This window comes from Andrena cerasifolii, chromosome 1 (assembly GCF_050908995.1).
Source record: "Andrena cerasifolii isolate SP2316 chromosome 1, iyAndCera1_principal, whole genome shotgun sequence".
NCBI classification, from domain to species: domain Eukaryota; kingdom Metazoa; phylum Arthropoda; class Insecta; order Hymenoptera; family Andrenidae; genus Andrena; species Andrena cerasifolii.
This window is the reverse complement of record NC_135118.1, coordinates 27,894,612-27,909,802: the sequence shown is the minus strand read 5'-3', so window position 1 is coordinate 27,909,802 and position 15,191 is coordinate 27,894,612. Positions and strand designations below refer to the sequence as shown.

Below are 15,191 nucleotides of genomic sequence, written 5' to 3'. Positions count from 1 at the left end.
ATGCCCATTGGCGTAGGACGCTGATACGATGGATCGAGGCTTTACATTTCCACGGTGGCCCCGGGATTTTTTGCGACTTCTTAAGATGCCGTGACAGATCTCACGACCCTTTGAATATCTTCGCGAGTGTTCGCTTTAGAAGGTGCACCACGTATGGGGTATGTATGCGTTGAAGCTTGATTCTGAAGCGATTCCCACTACGATATGTAATAAATAATAGGAGATCCTAGTCATCGTGCTTGTAAAGCAAGCGAGTAGTAGACGGCGCGAGGGTGAAATTGCCTACGTGGAAAGAGCGGCTACTATTAATTCACGATCCGTTAATTGTAAGATTGAGCTGCCATCAGGCTCGACTGTTGCTGTTCGAGGGAGTGCCGCGACGATATTCTGGGAAGCGAAAGAAATGTGGGCTGGATACACGAAAGGATAGCATCCAGGGACCATTTATCAAGGTATCGCGACCCCGTTAGCGGCGGACGATAACGCGCGTATTAATAACAATTAATTAAGGGATACCGAGCGCATTCGTTGCACAGTCGATAGGAAGAATTCGAGGCTGCCGCGTGAGAGCAGGATAACTGTGTTCTCTCCCACACATCGGGCTCCTGGGGCGCGAGGATAAAGCGGACTTTTCAGCAGCCGTGCCACGCATATTTGCACGTGAGAACGACGGCCGTTCGACAGCCGTGTAAAAACACTGGTCGGGATTTTTACGCCGGCGAAATGGGCCGACGGCTGATCGACAAGCTATGTCGAGTTTTATCGCGCCGATATATCCGTGAACGTCACTCGATAAACATTCGTCCATCGGGCAGACGATGATGCAACGCGGAGCTTTCAACTATCGCTCGTGCTTTCCACCGCCACTCGACACAATTTTAGACACCGCTGCTTCCGTCAAGATAAAATAATGGGACTCGTGCCGAGAAGTATGGAGAAAGGCTCCCCCAACATTTGAACTCTGATGCTTAATTTAGATTTTAGTTATGTAGGCGAGAAACCGTGAGATTGGCTGTGTCACATGTGATACGAATTGAATGCTAGAGTCGGCGGAGAAAGAAGGGGATTGAATACTTGTTGGGACTCGTTGAATTTAAATTTAAATTTCCATTTTGCTGCAAGTTAATTAAGGGGTCTTTCCACTCTGACGCCCTGATAAAGCACCGCTGTTTGGAACTTTTTTTTGTCACAAAAAGAATGTGCTTACTAAAGTGAGATTTTGCCTGTCTATTAATACGTGTTTTGAGAATACGAAATTATTTTTTTCACATTTTTGTAACGTTTGCTTGCGCCAAAATGGGTGGGTGTACTATGCGCTGTAAAAGAAAAGACGTCTCGACTGCGGACTCGATTTTCGAGGAACCGTGTGTCTGAAATAAAAAAACCAAAAAGATTTGTAATCGGTATGACTGTCGCTATGGCAGAGACTAGGATTAATTTGATTGATGAAGAATTGACAAAATGACGGACGTCCAAATTTGAACTATCGAAATTAGCTAACTTTTTTAATCATTCTGCGACGCAAAAAATAAGAAACAAGCAACGAAACTATGTTATTCTAGTCTCGGCCATAGCGACAGTCATACTGATTACAAATCCTTTTGGTTTTTTTGTTTCAGACACACGGTTCCTCGAAAATCGAGTCCACAGTCGAGGCGTTTTTTTTTACAGCGCATATTACATCCAGTTATTTTAGCGCAAACAAGCATTAAAAAATGTGGAAAAAATAATTTTGTATTCTCAAAACACGTATTAATAGATAGGCAAAACCTCACTTTAGTAAACACGTTCTTTTTGTGGCAAAAAAAGTCCCAACCAGCGGTACTTTATCAGGGTGTCACAGTGGAAAGACTCCTTAAATAAATTTTTAAGAAATGCTTCAAAACCTACGTACATGGAGGTCAATCAGTGTCGGCTCGAACGCAAAACCCTCGACTTTGTAATCTGCCTTTTTAGCTCTCATACATGACTCACGCTTATATCGCGCATTTATCAAATAGAAGCATGGTCCAGCAAAAACGATATGAAGCAACGAACGCTCTAGCAACGAGCAATTCGCCCGATGCTACTTCTGCTAATCCATTTTTTGCATGCCAGCCTCATATTACGGTTATGATCTCGCGCATTGAATCGCCGTTTGCGCTTCTCCTCGGTCTATTTCGATTAGCGCAACGAAATCAGTGGTCAGCCTGGCGCAATGCAATCAGTGACAGTGAATCTGCACAAGCCGCAGCAATAAATGTAGGTATGATGGAAGAAGAAAATGATCCCCTCCACTTCACAGCGAAACTGAACCTCCGTATAATCCTCGAACATGAGTTAAACCAAATGTGTGACTAAAAGCTCCACTTCCCCAGAATTAAACTATAAAAGCAATCCTAAGTGGCACAAGGTGGCGCGTCGATATCCTCTCCATAAATAAAAATTTCGCCTTTTTGAAAGTATTTTCACAATCTCTCTCAAAAACTGTGCCGACCTCACTCGCGTGTTCTCGGGTACCTACGCGTAAAATCTCTAGAATTTATTAGACACCGAGGAAGTGTTCCACGGCGTGGACGTTGGACGATGGTTCGCGAAGAAAGTAAAATACTTGGTATTCTTCCCCGCGGTACAGGATGGAGATACTTATTGCCCTTATTAACGCGATCATTCGTGAAGGGAAGCGAAGGATCGCGGAAGGGGCCGCGAGAGGGGGACGGCAGGAAAGGACGGGGTGAAATACGACGGGACTCGCGGCGGTCAAACGGGGAGAAACGGATCGTAAGTTTGTTCGGTTTGGTCCACGGCGATCGAGGGCTCGTGTTCCCTTTCGAAAGTCGTGGCCATAACTCGAGAGCGAGGCCCGTTCGGTTCGCCCGGTTATGCATGAAACATTAAGCCCGTATTACATCCGCTGATTAACGCGTACTTTCACGCCGAGGACGCGCTCGAACGAATCAACAATAACACGGCTGACCGTTCGAATTAATTTAGTATCGTCACGGCGCGGCGCACGACCGCCGCGTCGACTTATCTCGCGGTGATGCGCTTACGTTACGCGTTTTCGCCGTAAATACGGAACCTAACACCGGCGATCGTGAAACTCGTCGAAATACTCGGGTTTCAGTAGTGATCGCTGCCACCAGGATCGCTCGGGACCACGGCTTGGATCTTATCGGCCGATTTCTCGCGTTCGCCACGTGAAATGCGATCGACGCCGATCGTGATTCAATTCCGCGGTGATCCTCGCTCGTTTCTTAACCATTCCGCCCGAAGGCTGAGAATTAGCTACCGGAGAGCGGTTTACGTGCACGAGTGGCGAAATCGGCAAGTTTCCACGGATCGAGGGGAGCTCTAATAGCGCGAGAGACATGGGAGCTACCTGAAATCGATGAGTTTCCAAGCTGCCGCGTGGCGAACGGCGGAACAGGACTGCCCTCCTTACTTAAAATGTCACTTTTAGCATTTTTCCATGTTTTAAGAAACGTTGAAATACCTATTTCAAGTTCCACACGTCTTTTATCTACCTTTTAAGTGAAGTTAGAAAACTGAACGTGCTTCGTAGAAATTTAGAAATAGTTTAATTTATTTACTTTTTTACAGGAACGACCATAGAAAATGATAAAACTCCAGTTTTCTGGGATGTTTAACCCTTCGTTGACACACCACTTTTTTTCGATCAACTTTGACGTACCTGGGTGGTTCACACCCAGAACAATTTTTGAACGACTGCCATTCTCATCTGAAGAATCCAATCGTTATGATCAATTTCAAGGTCGCTAGAATGCATTCCAATTGATTTTATTGAGATTTCATCACAGTTTTTGTAAAAAAATTATCTGGATTACCATATGTCGAGAAAACACGAAGAAAATCTTCAAAATATTGTAACTTTTACAAATTTCAATATTAGAAGCTAAAAATTTACAGAGTTATTGTTCAAATATAATACTTTGAGAGAAAAAATAGTTTGGTAGTTGGCTTTGGAGAAAAGGTATTTATTTTGCATATAGAAGGTACAGAGCGTCAAAATTAGCTAATGGGTGGTGCGCACCCTACGAAGTGTTAAAATTTAAATAAGGAGAGCAGAGTGCTTACATGCCGAGATATTCCTTTATCTTTGAAGATAGCGTGATTAATGGATCGCGAAAACTAAAGCCTCGTATCAAATAGTTTTACTCCTGACCTCTTCACCTATCGTTGCACGAGGCATTACCTTTTTTCGAATTGATGAAAACACGGAATCAAAGGAGACTCGAAGAAACAAGGTCAACGTTATCCGCGCACGATTCAGCGAGATCGAGATCGAGCACGAGGCGGGGGCTTGGAGGAGCGAATTAGAGAAACACAATGGCCTATCACGCGATCGATCGATCGAACCAGCGAGCGCTGTCCGATTTTTTCACCGCGCGTCGTAGATATATGATCCAACCGATCGTTTGAAGTATCAGCGGGATCTCGCGGGCCCCGAAGAAATATGCAGATAGATAATCTGCGCGGGAACAAATGGACGTGCAATTCGATGTGTCGTAAAACTGCACGCCGCCGCGCCGGATGGAAAGTGCACCCGACCGCGTGCTATCGAATCCCATCGCCGCGGAATAATTGCTACCGTGCCAGGGGAATGGGTAAATAACAAATTGCCGGAGCCCGATTTTTCTCATTCCAACGCTCTTTTCCGCGATTCACTATCTACCGATCTCGTCTACCTAATCTCGAGCGCACGTTTTTAATGAACCAAAAGCGCATTGCATGTTCGAAGTAGGCTTCAGTAAAGGAAACTCATTTCCCACTTCTTTCCTTGGCTGATAATATAGAAGCTCAGACTCGAGCGTTAATCGGCGAAAGTAGCGACAGATTCGAACGCACCACGAGTATTTTTGTTTGCACTAGGTGCTACCTTTTTCTTTTTTTCTTCTTTAGTACATTTATTTGCTCATTTCCCACTTCTTTCCTTAGCTGATAGTTTAGAAGCTCAGACTTGAGTGTTAATCGGTGAAAGTAGCGACAGATTCGAACGCATCACGAGTATTTTTGTTTTTACTCGGTACTTTTTTTCTTTTGTACATTAATTTTTTTCTGTTATATTTATCTGTTTCTTGATGTATTAAAGACGTTTTATTATTATCATAATTATTATTACTATTATTATTATATGGTTACCTGTACTCAGTTGTAATAAAACGAATCCTAAGTAGTGAATCTCTGGCTCTTCCTCTAGCATCCCCACAACGTTTACAAAACTGTTTTATGGAAGCGCGAAAGTGTAGTTCACCTTGAGTTTTGCCCGCACGCCCGACAATTGCCGGGCGGTAACGCGCGTATCCGGAAGAAGGAACGCAGCCGATCGGGCGGATCGAATAAATTCGTCCCGCGGAATAGGTCGCGGCTGGAAACGAGGAAAGGCTCTCAGGCCGATGGAATCCCAGCGGTTCGCTCCTCCCACGGTCGCATCGCAGGCCTTATCTGCCGCGTGCGCGCAAATGCGTGGAAAGAATCGGCCGCGAGGGCACGTTACATACGCACGCAACAGCTTCGCTCGCCCGTTGCAAACGCGTACACGCCGCGTAGGATTTCCTGGAGTAACGGCCCCGATGCGTTCTCTTCTAGCAACGGCGGACGCGCGCGCTCGACTTCTTCCTGCTCCTGTGCCGATAAACACGAAAAGAACGAGACGATTATCGAGGCAACGAATCGGTATCGCTGAGGCATCCGGCTGCGGGCGGATCGCTGTGCCACGTGAAAGGAGCATCCGCGTAAACGCGCGGCTCAGCCACCTGCGATGTATCTATCTCTGTCCACTGCAAACAACTGTATTCAGCACATACTCGAAAGTCTCAAAATCTTCCCCACATCGACGAAACACTGGAAGAGCCACTACCGATTCTCATTTCTCTATAAAATAGATGTTCCAATTCTGCTGGTGTCCCTATTACTACCACTTTATTTAATTTATTTAATAAAATCGTAACGTATAAAGAATAGGCTACAATAATAATCCTAATTTAATAATCTTTTTTTATATTTTACGATTTTATTCGATAAAATAAATAAAGTGGTAGTCATTCCACTATTAAATTCAAATAAATACCCTTTTAGGGAACTTTTTCTTTCAAACCAGCGCCATTTTCTTATTTCTTAATAAAAATTGTTAATTAAGCCACGGCGATAGAGACACCCATACAGATTAAGAATCTTTTCGAATTTATAACATAAATTTCAGATAAGTCTCAGCCGGGAAATCACCTGCGCCACGAAAGTACCTCTTTTTTTGGGTGCCATATTGACGCTATAACAAACCATTTGAAAAAAATTAAAATTTTTTTCTTCTTAAACTTTGTTTTTAACTACACATGTTTTTCTATATAATCTCAAATTTTAGAGTGCCAATAATTGTACTTTTATGCTTATTTTTGTTTTTCATTGAATACTTTCAAAATAAAAGACTTAATAGGTACTCGAGATGTTTTATTTTAACGAGAAATCGATAATCATTGATAATAACTGAAAATTAGGACCATATAAAAACTTCACAAAAAAATATAGACATTCTAATTGGGATTTCCGCTTACGGTGCCAATCATTGTACAGTTTACCCTATGTTGTATTTATTGAGAAAAAAATCTTTAAAATAGCTTCATTTTTCGGCCGTTTAAAGTAGAACGACCCCTTAAGACGCTTACACCGGTGAGATAAACGTCACCTTCGCGATCCGCTCTCGGTGCTAACTTTAGTGGGACAACCCTCCATTAGGTAGCCGCGCAGACTCGCGTTTCGGAGCTCGTTGATCGGCGCGGCCAGGTGAAGGCGCTAATTAACGAGCAGACAAATCGATTTTCCGTTCGAAGGGCGTAATAGACTTAAACCGGTGCAGCTGCTCGGTCGAACTCGTATCGATGGATCGTGCACGTGGAGGCATCGCGTTGCGCCACAGACCAGCGTCTCGAGTTACGCCACAGGCGACGCTCGCGGAATACAACGAAGGGGGGCTGATTAATTAACGCGGAAAGAGGTGGTCCTGGAGGGCCTCGGATGGAAGAGGAGCGAGCGGACGGGCGTCGCGAGCGGTTCGACCTTGCAGGTATTCGCACGCGGCGTACCTAAAGTATCGCAGGTACACGCGCGATGACGCAACGGCGCGTGCATAGAATAATGCCGCGTCCGGGCACGGCGAGCGTTTGGGATTTTTCACGTTGACGCGGCAGGCGAGAGGAGGGAGGGGCGGAGCGGTGCATTAACATTCCGCGGGGCGTTATTAATCGTTTCGGTAAACACGGGACGCGGCCGAGAAACGGACTTAATCGAGTTTATCAGCGTGAGACTTCCGCGCGCGGCAATGGGAGACGGTGTGGAAGGAGAGGAAGACGTGAAATCACGCAGTGACGCGTGTCTACAGTAATATTGCTATTACCGCGTGTCCGGCGTTGCGGCGCGGCTCGAGTCGGGGCCCTGCGCTCGGGGAAAATAAGTCGAACGGGAACGCAGATGCGGAGTGAATTTATTAATTGCTGGAACGCCGCGAGTTCGCCTCCGGTGCAAGCCGCGGCTGCGCTTCCTTATCGAGAGAAGGAGTTATCGGGGATGACGTATCGACCGATCGGTATCGCCCCGCTGCGTAACTATGGAGCCGCGAGTTATCGAACCGCTTGCGTGCTTCATCGCGTCAAGTCGAAGGGAGGCGAAAGGCAACGAGCGCACCTCCTACGGCGGCCGCGTTTCTATGAGCGGCCTTAATCAAAGAACGCCGATTCGTACGGACGATCCAAGACGCCTTGCCGCTGCTCCGGGGCTTCGTTTTGCCAGAACGCCGAGCCCAGGCGCCCAACGTGCCCGGGGAATCATTTACGGGCTGAATCACGCGGAACGACTGACGTAAGAATCCGACCGACGCGATTCAAGGTACAGATGCTCTCCTTCGTTCGATACGGCGGAATAGGCGAGCACTTTCATTCAGGCAGACCTTGGGGATTCGTAGGGCACTGCGCGGCCTCTATGAGGCAATCCATCGGTCGGGGATTGGAATTTTAATGCAGAAACGTGAAGAGGGATATCTAGGTACAATCGGAACCTCTCTGGGAAGAAAAAGGTTAGATGCTTCGAAGGAATAAATATAATGTGTGGGTACCCTTATAAATATCGCATTCTTTAATGTACCTTCCTGGAGAATCTAAAATCTCCTGTGAATAATAGGGGAGAGTTGCCTATATCGTAGCACTTAAAATATTTTACGTTATATGCCGCACTTGGAATTACTAATTTAACCGGGATATTATGCAGTTTATTTGTTCCCATCTTCTGCTGTAATTTTTTATTCGTCTTAAACTATTTAGGCGACCAGTACGATATTGGCAACTCTCCCTTACTACTATAGAATACATTCTGGAGTTTGGTTAGGTACTGCCTGTAATTCCCCGGTGACTTTTGATTAACGGTAGCACGGCTGTAGATTCCGCAACTGAAACTTTCTAAAAGGCCGCGGACGTGGAGACATCCAGACAGGGCATATCTATTTGTGCGAATCGATGGTATCGTCCACGCGTTGAAGTCACCAGCCAGCCAACCGCGCATTCAAGTCTCCGCTCGAGCGTGCGTTGAAGTCTCCAGTCTATCGCGCGCTCGAGTCTCCAGCGAGCCACGCGGCCGAGTGCCCGGCCTGGCCACGCGTTGAAATCTCCAGAGACACGAGCGTGCCCGCCACGTTGCTCGATCCTCGGGGGTTCACTGGTCCGCTCGCGAGGGTCGGCGGTAATGAGCTGCTCGGAGCGCAGCGGTTATTCGCAAGGAAGCCGTTCCACTCGAAAGTTAGTGCACTGGCTGGGGAGGACCGGGCGAGCGAGAGGATGCAACGCGGGGTCCATGGGGCCAGCGGAGGCCCCGCGGTCCGAGCCTACGGCTAGTAGAAGGGACCTCGCACGACCGGAGAGAGAACCGGTCCTTCCTCGGCCCCGGCTCCTCGCTCCGCTCGGCTCCCATTGGCGTAGGAGAGCCGGCGTGGGTGCTAATCGAAGCCCCGCACTTTTTCCCGTAATCGCGGCACTCTTCTAATGCGAGCCACGTTTCTCGTTAACGCCTCGAACGAGGATAATCGAATGCGGGCGGCGAGACTGGGGAAAAATCGAAGGTGATTGTCGTTTTCATTCGACTTTCGTAGGTGTGGGTATGAATCGAAGCGAGTGGAGAATTCGCAGAGTGGAATCAGCCACGCTCGAAGGTCGTTCGACTTATTGTTTGTTTCCATTTATCACGGTCTTTGATCTGGAATTACGCGTCTGTCTTACACGAGAGCCGAGTAATTGCTGATAAGATATAACCGGTGTTAATGTTAGCTCCATTAAGTGTGCGTGCTCCATACGAACGTATGGAAACACGGAATCGAGGTACTCCTCCGACCACCTCCCTTTGTGTTCCTTCTCCACATCGGGTCATTAACCCCGAACCCTTTCGCGCGATACTAACGCGCACACCCACAAAAAGCAGAGAGTGTACGTGTGTCATTACATAAGCGTATGATGAATGCATGAGTAACTGTAATGCCCCGCGACCCTTCCCCTTCGTATCATCGATACTATCGAAGCCTCATGAGCCCCGATAAATGGACGGCATTGCGAGTAGGTGCACGGCGAGCGGGATAAAAAGAAGTCCCACGGAATCAGCATAAGGATAAGGTCCCGTCGTGTTCGATTACATAACCGAGGAGCCATTGCCAGCCATAAAGGAAAACGATCGTAAGAATGCTCATGAAAATGGATGTTCCGTAAATCCTGGCTGAGATCTCATCGATGCCACAGCCGCCTCTCCGCGGATCATCGTAACTCGGTAAATCGCGACGGGATCGGAGTGTCTTTCGAGCGGACGGTCACGGTAATTGAAGCCACCTACACGCGGCTAGCAGAGGAGATCGTCGCTTCCGAAGCAGACGAACGTCCGTGTACCGAGTGCCGTTAGACCACCACCCTCTTGTCAACGGCTGTCAAGCGAACGAGGACTGCCCTTGCTCGTGTACGGGGTGTCCTTTCAGGTAAGCTGTTCACTTTTTTAGTCACGCATGGCTGGGCAGGACACTGCGAATTAAATATACCATTCCATATCGAGATAAATGGTGCGTTTACACAGTGGAAAGTGTGGATAGTGTTAAAATTGTTGTGGGTAACGCGAGCTTCATCCATAAGGTGAACGCAGGTATACAAAAAGCAGTTTCTTTCAAAATCTTGTATTCGTTATGAAATTTAGAATAACTCTAAACTTCCTCTGAATAACTCTGGAAAGACTGCATTTCCCCCGAATAACTCTGAAAACACTGAAATTTCTTTAAATAACTCTGGAAACACTGCATTTCCTCCGAATACCTCTGGAAACATTGCATTTCCTCTGAATAACTCTGGAAACACTAGATTTCCTCTGAATAACTCTAAAAACACTAGATTTCCTCTGAATAACTCTAGAAACACTAGATTTCCTCCGAACAACTCTAGAAGCACTGTATTTCCTCTGAATAACTTTGGAAACACTATATTTCTCAGTTTGAAGACACGCAACGCATCGCGCACAGGAAATAGGGGTTGACTGTTGAGAAAGTAGAAGCAGACCTCAATATCTCACAGCACACTCTACACCTTCGTCAATAGACTTGACATCAGAAGACTAAAAAACTTTCTTTCGGTACCGCATCAAAATACACCCCACCGTGTACATGACCTTTCTGGTCCAGGACGACCTTCCAGACATGCTAAACCTGGAAAAGTTTATCAGTACCTCCAGGGACACCCTGTATAGCCGCTAGTCCTGCGCGACTGACAAGCGACTCGCTGGAGAGGGCCAGCACTTACGTACACCCACCTGCGCCACGACGACGACAGAGAGGTGAATCACTCGTTGCTCGCATATAATTCACGCGAAGTGGGGGCCAGATACTGTTAACCGCTGTCACTCGTTGACAACTGAGACACTACGCGGGGTCCAGGCCTCCTCTCGTGCTTTTTACCACTATCGCCTAGATTTCAGATCGGCCAACGACGATCGCCTGGGTCAACGAAGAGTAATCTACTGATGGATCGGCATTTGCATCTCCTGGATGTGTCTCCGCGTGCCTCCCTTCTTTTCCCTCAGAGAACCCATGGCTATCGCAGCAGTGGGAGCAACTCTAAACCCAAAGGATGCGTGCAGCGTGATTTACATAGAGCCTGACGACCTTAAGGACCTACGTATTCACTTTTGACCCTGCAAACCTCAGCGCTTCCCTACTCGTTGACGATAGAGCCTCTCTTAAATTCCACAGTTACATATTTACCGTCCCATTTAACTAGACAAATCACATTGCAGATACATCAGCATAGGTGGAATCTCAGCGACCGATAATGAAAGGATCGAGGTTGCACGCCAAGGGTAACCGCAATGCCACCTAGTCGAAGGCTCCTTGACCTCCTGAAGTTTTCAAGTTCCTTGAGAGGACTTAGGCAAACAGATCCATCTATCCGCGATTATGGGTCACGTTCAACAACTGTCGTACTTGGCAGCGGAGCCTAACCCTGTTCCCGCGGCACAATCGAATCCTCGGCAACCGGTATGGCGCGCGGCGCGTCACGCACGCGTCGTGGCCATCCCGACTACCTACTATTTACAGTAAAAGAGATAAACAAGCGGCTCCTTTCGCGCCTGTTTACGGTACTCGCGGCGGAGATTGAAATCAGCGAAAGAAATACGCGTCTCGGAGCCGGCGACGTCGCTCTTGCGGCGTGCATGCGAGCAGCCCGTACGGGGATCAAGTTCCCGGTGCTCCTTCGCTGATCGCTGTCGCCATCGCCAAAAATCGGGCGGGCCACCCAGCCGATCGTCAAGCGCACGACGATGGCCCGGGACACAATAAATATCGGCGACAAATTAGCGGACCGGCGGCGGGGCGAGAAGACGATGCTCGCCAGACAGCGATCGGGTAAACGTGCAATTACTAATTACGGATAGCCGGTGATCCGAGTAACGGGAACGCGGGACGCGCTGCCTACCGTGCGGGGTAATTTAATTAACGGCAATTACATCAGCCAGCCCGCTGATTTATGCGTCCCGATGGAATCTCGCGGCCCCCGTAACGCGACACGGATCCTTCCTTCGTTCGGCCGACGCGTACGAACACTTTCACCGTATTCGTAACGCACCATTATGCCGCGTTTTAAATCACCCAGGGAACGGGGCCGTTAATTGGCCGCGCATGATACGTTTCACGCTGGCTCCACGCGTTACACTTTCGGAGCTTAGAGGCAGCTTCGGGAGGGCTGTAATATTCGTTCTTTTCTGTGGTAATGACTTTGCTTCGAACTATAGGAATTTCATTTTGAATTTAATAGCTCCGGGCGAGGAACACTCACCGTGGACCACTACACTTTAGGCAAGGGTAGCTTTGGAACAATATTGATGTTCATATGTGAGACATATTTTTATCTCATAGTCAAGAACCAGTATTTCGTGTTATTTTCTTCAAAGAAAAATGAGTACAGAGTTAAGAGTTCCCTTAAGGGGGAACACCACTGTGACGGCCGGAAAAGTAAGCCATGAAAACTACACTCATATAGTTTATAAAAAAAAAAACGAAATTTAATTTCGGAAATGCTGTTGCATAGTTACACCTTCGACCAGCTCGCGTGGGGGGTCTAGAAGATTAATTAATATATTAAAATTTATGCATGTTTTTCTATTTATTTTTTTTATATAGTCTCTTAAGACAGCGTACTAAAGATAGGTAACAACAATTTTTTATGAAAACTGTAAATTATTCCTGAAAAAAATTCTTAAAAATGGCTTACTTTCCGGCCGTCACAGTGGTGTCCCCCCTTAATTGGCGTGATCCTCGCGAAACGTGGCACGAAAAACGCGCGCGGAAAGGTGAGCACCGCGCGATCGACCCTCCATACATCTTGGACGAGAGATAAACGACGCTACTCTCGAGGAGAGACACTTCCTCGTACGGCTCGACACCGATACGCACCCTGAACTGCCAATCAAAGTGTCAACGCTATCTGGGAGTACGTTTCGAGGAGGTTCTCGTCTCCTCGGGATACGAACAGCGACGACAGGACTCATCCGTGCCACCGTATCGCTAGCAGAACCCGCGAGGCCTTTGGAAGGTAATTGAATAATTTGCATCCCACCTGTCGCTTACATACGGACGCGCAGGTGTGACGGAAAGGGGTCACAGGGGAAATATCCTATTTAGAAAAAAGAGAATAAACTTGGCAGACCTTCGAATACCTAACCTAGACCTTCCACCAGGTGTCCTAACGAGGGAGACTCTTTCCCTATATTCTTCCTCCCTTACTTAGTGGTTTTCGCGGTCGCAGTTGAACGTTACGCAGCGGAAACAGTGAGCCCGGTTTCACATGTACATGAAATCCGTTTGTACTTATACATCACCGTTTTCACGGTAAAAAATGAGAAAGAGCTCATATGATCTTCGTTCCTTTTACCGTATAAACGCAATACCAATCGATTCCTTGTGCTTTCCCGATCAAAATGATCCCGACATCATTCGGACTATAATTAACGAAATTACACATGAAACTAAATTGCAGAATATAAAGCCAACTTAGTTGAAAATAGTGTTATTCGTAGCGTTTCTCCCTTCGTGGAGGTAAGAGTGGAATGGTCAAGTATTTTACTCAGCCGTGTACCTTTTTCACCGATAAATCAAACTATATTATCACCAACGACCATATTGCGCCTGCAAAACACCAGTTCCCGTCTGATCACTGCAGTTAAGCGGCGCTAGGCGCGGTTAGTACTTGGATGGGGGTGACCGCTTGGGAATACCGCGTGTTGTTGGTAAATTTTTTTTTTGACAGCTTTTTTTGTAATAAAATAAAAATAATGTAAATAGAAAATAATTAACATAAAGTAATGGAAATAAAAAATAATTTACCAACACAATCCGCGGTATTCCCATGCGGTCACCCATCCAAGTACTAACCGCGCCTAGCGTCGCTTAACTGCAGCGATCAGACGGGATCTTTTTCATTTTTTTTTTCGAGAACATTTATTTACATATCATTAACATATATAAAAATTTAAACAGACCATAAAATGTTGTACTATATTTCTTAACTTATAGCTCTTGCGAATATTACAACTATCACAGATATAATATTTTTCTTTGGAGCGTATACACATTGCGGTTGGATGTATAAATTCAGGTACGGTATTATTGCCACTGATATCCATTATTATGTCGGAAAACTAATACTAAAAACCTACTAGACGGGAACTGGTGTTTTGCAGATGCAGTATGATCGTTGGCGACAATAAAGTTTCATTTGTCAGTGAAACTGTTACACCGCTGAGCAAAATACTGGACCACCCCACTCTTACCTCGCGAGAAACGCTACGAAAAACACTATTTTCAACGAAGTTTGCTTTAAATTCTGCAGATTAGTCTTAGTACGTATTTAGCAGAGCCTCGATGACGACTTAGATCTTGTAATTTGACAATCGCGAGACGAAGAAGAGGGAGGATAAAAGTGTGAGGCGGTCCGCGATGATATTTGAGGAGCAGTGCCTCTTACATTTTTATCCCACTACTGACCACCCGCATGCTTCTTCAGTACCTTCATCCTCTCGCTAACCAATAAATTCCCCTACATTTTCTAACCATTCCATTTTTACTGTTTATAGCTATGAAAAATGCGTTTTGTACGTCCTTCACCTTTTTGATTATATGATTCCTACTCGATTCTTTACTCCATTTAAGATAAGAATATACCAAGCTTACAACTCAGAGCGTGAAACAATCACAAGAGTAGTTCCTCAAACCAATTAGCCCCAATTCCACTGATAGAATCGAGAAACTGTATAATATAAGTATCAAAATTGCACCTCCATTCTCCAACTTCCTGCGAGAGCCACCGTTTTGCTAATCAAAGTCGTCTTACTGGAGGAAATGAGTACCGGATGAAGCTGTAAAACAACCTAAGGTTATTATCGCCTGGTATTGGCACAAACAACCTGGTTACGATTGCCATGGATTGCAAGCTTCTCCGCAAGTAACACCGTAACGCTGTCCAGGCCTAGCGTTGTTGCTCAAGTTCTCGTTAAGAGCGTATAGTACGCAGTTTAGTGGACCGACATTGCGGGACAGTTCCTCCGCGAGACCGTCCGCGCGTCAGCTCTCGAGGATTTGCACGAGTTTTGCAGAGGACGCGCTCGCGCTCGTTGTTGAGGAATTTCACCTA

The 15,191-nt window shown here is 46.5% G+C and overlaps 1 protein-coding gene and 1 pseudogene across 6 annotated transcripts in view; one reads left to right on the top strand and one right to left on the bottom strand.

The window, feature by feature from the left end:
- Positions 1–15,191, bottom strand: part of Shrm (shroom) — a 183,598-nt gene that overhangs the window by 85,908 nt on the left and 82,499 nt on the right. The gene's annotated exons all lie outside the window — the stretch shown is intronic.
- Positions 13,669–13,791, top strand: LOC143378407 (5S ribosomal RNA; annotated as a pseudogene).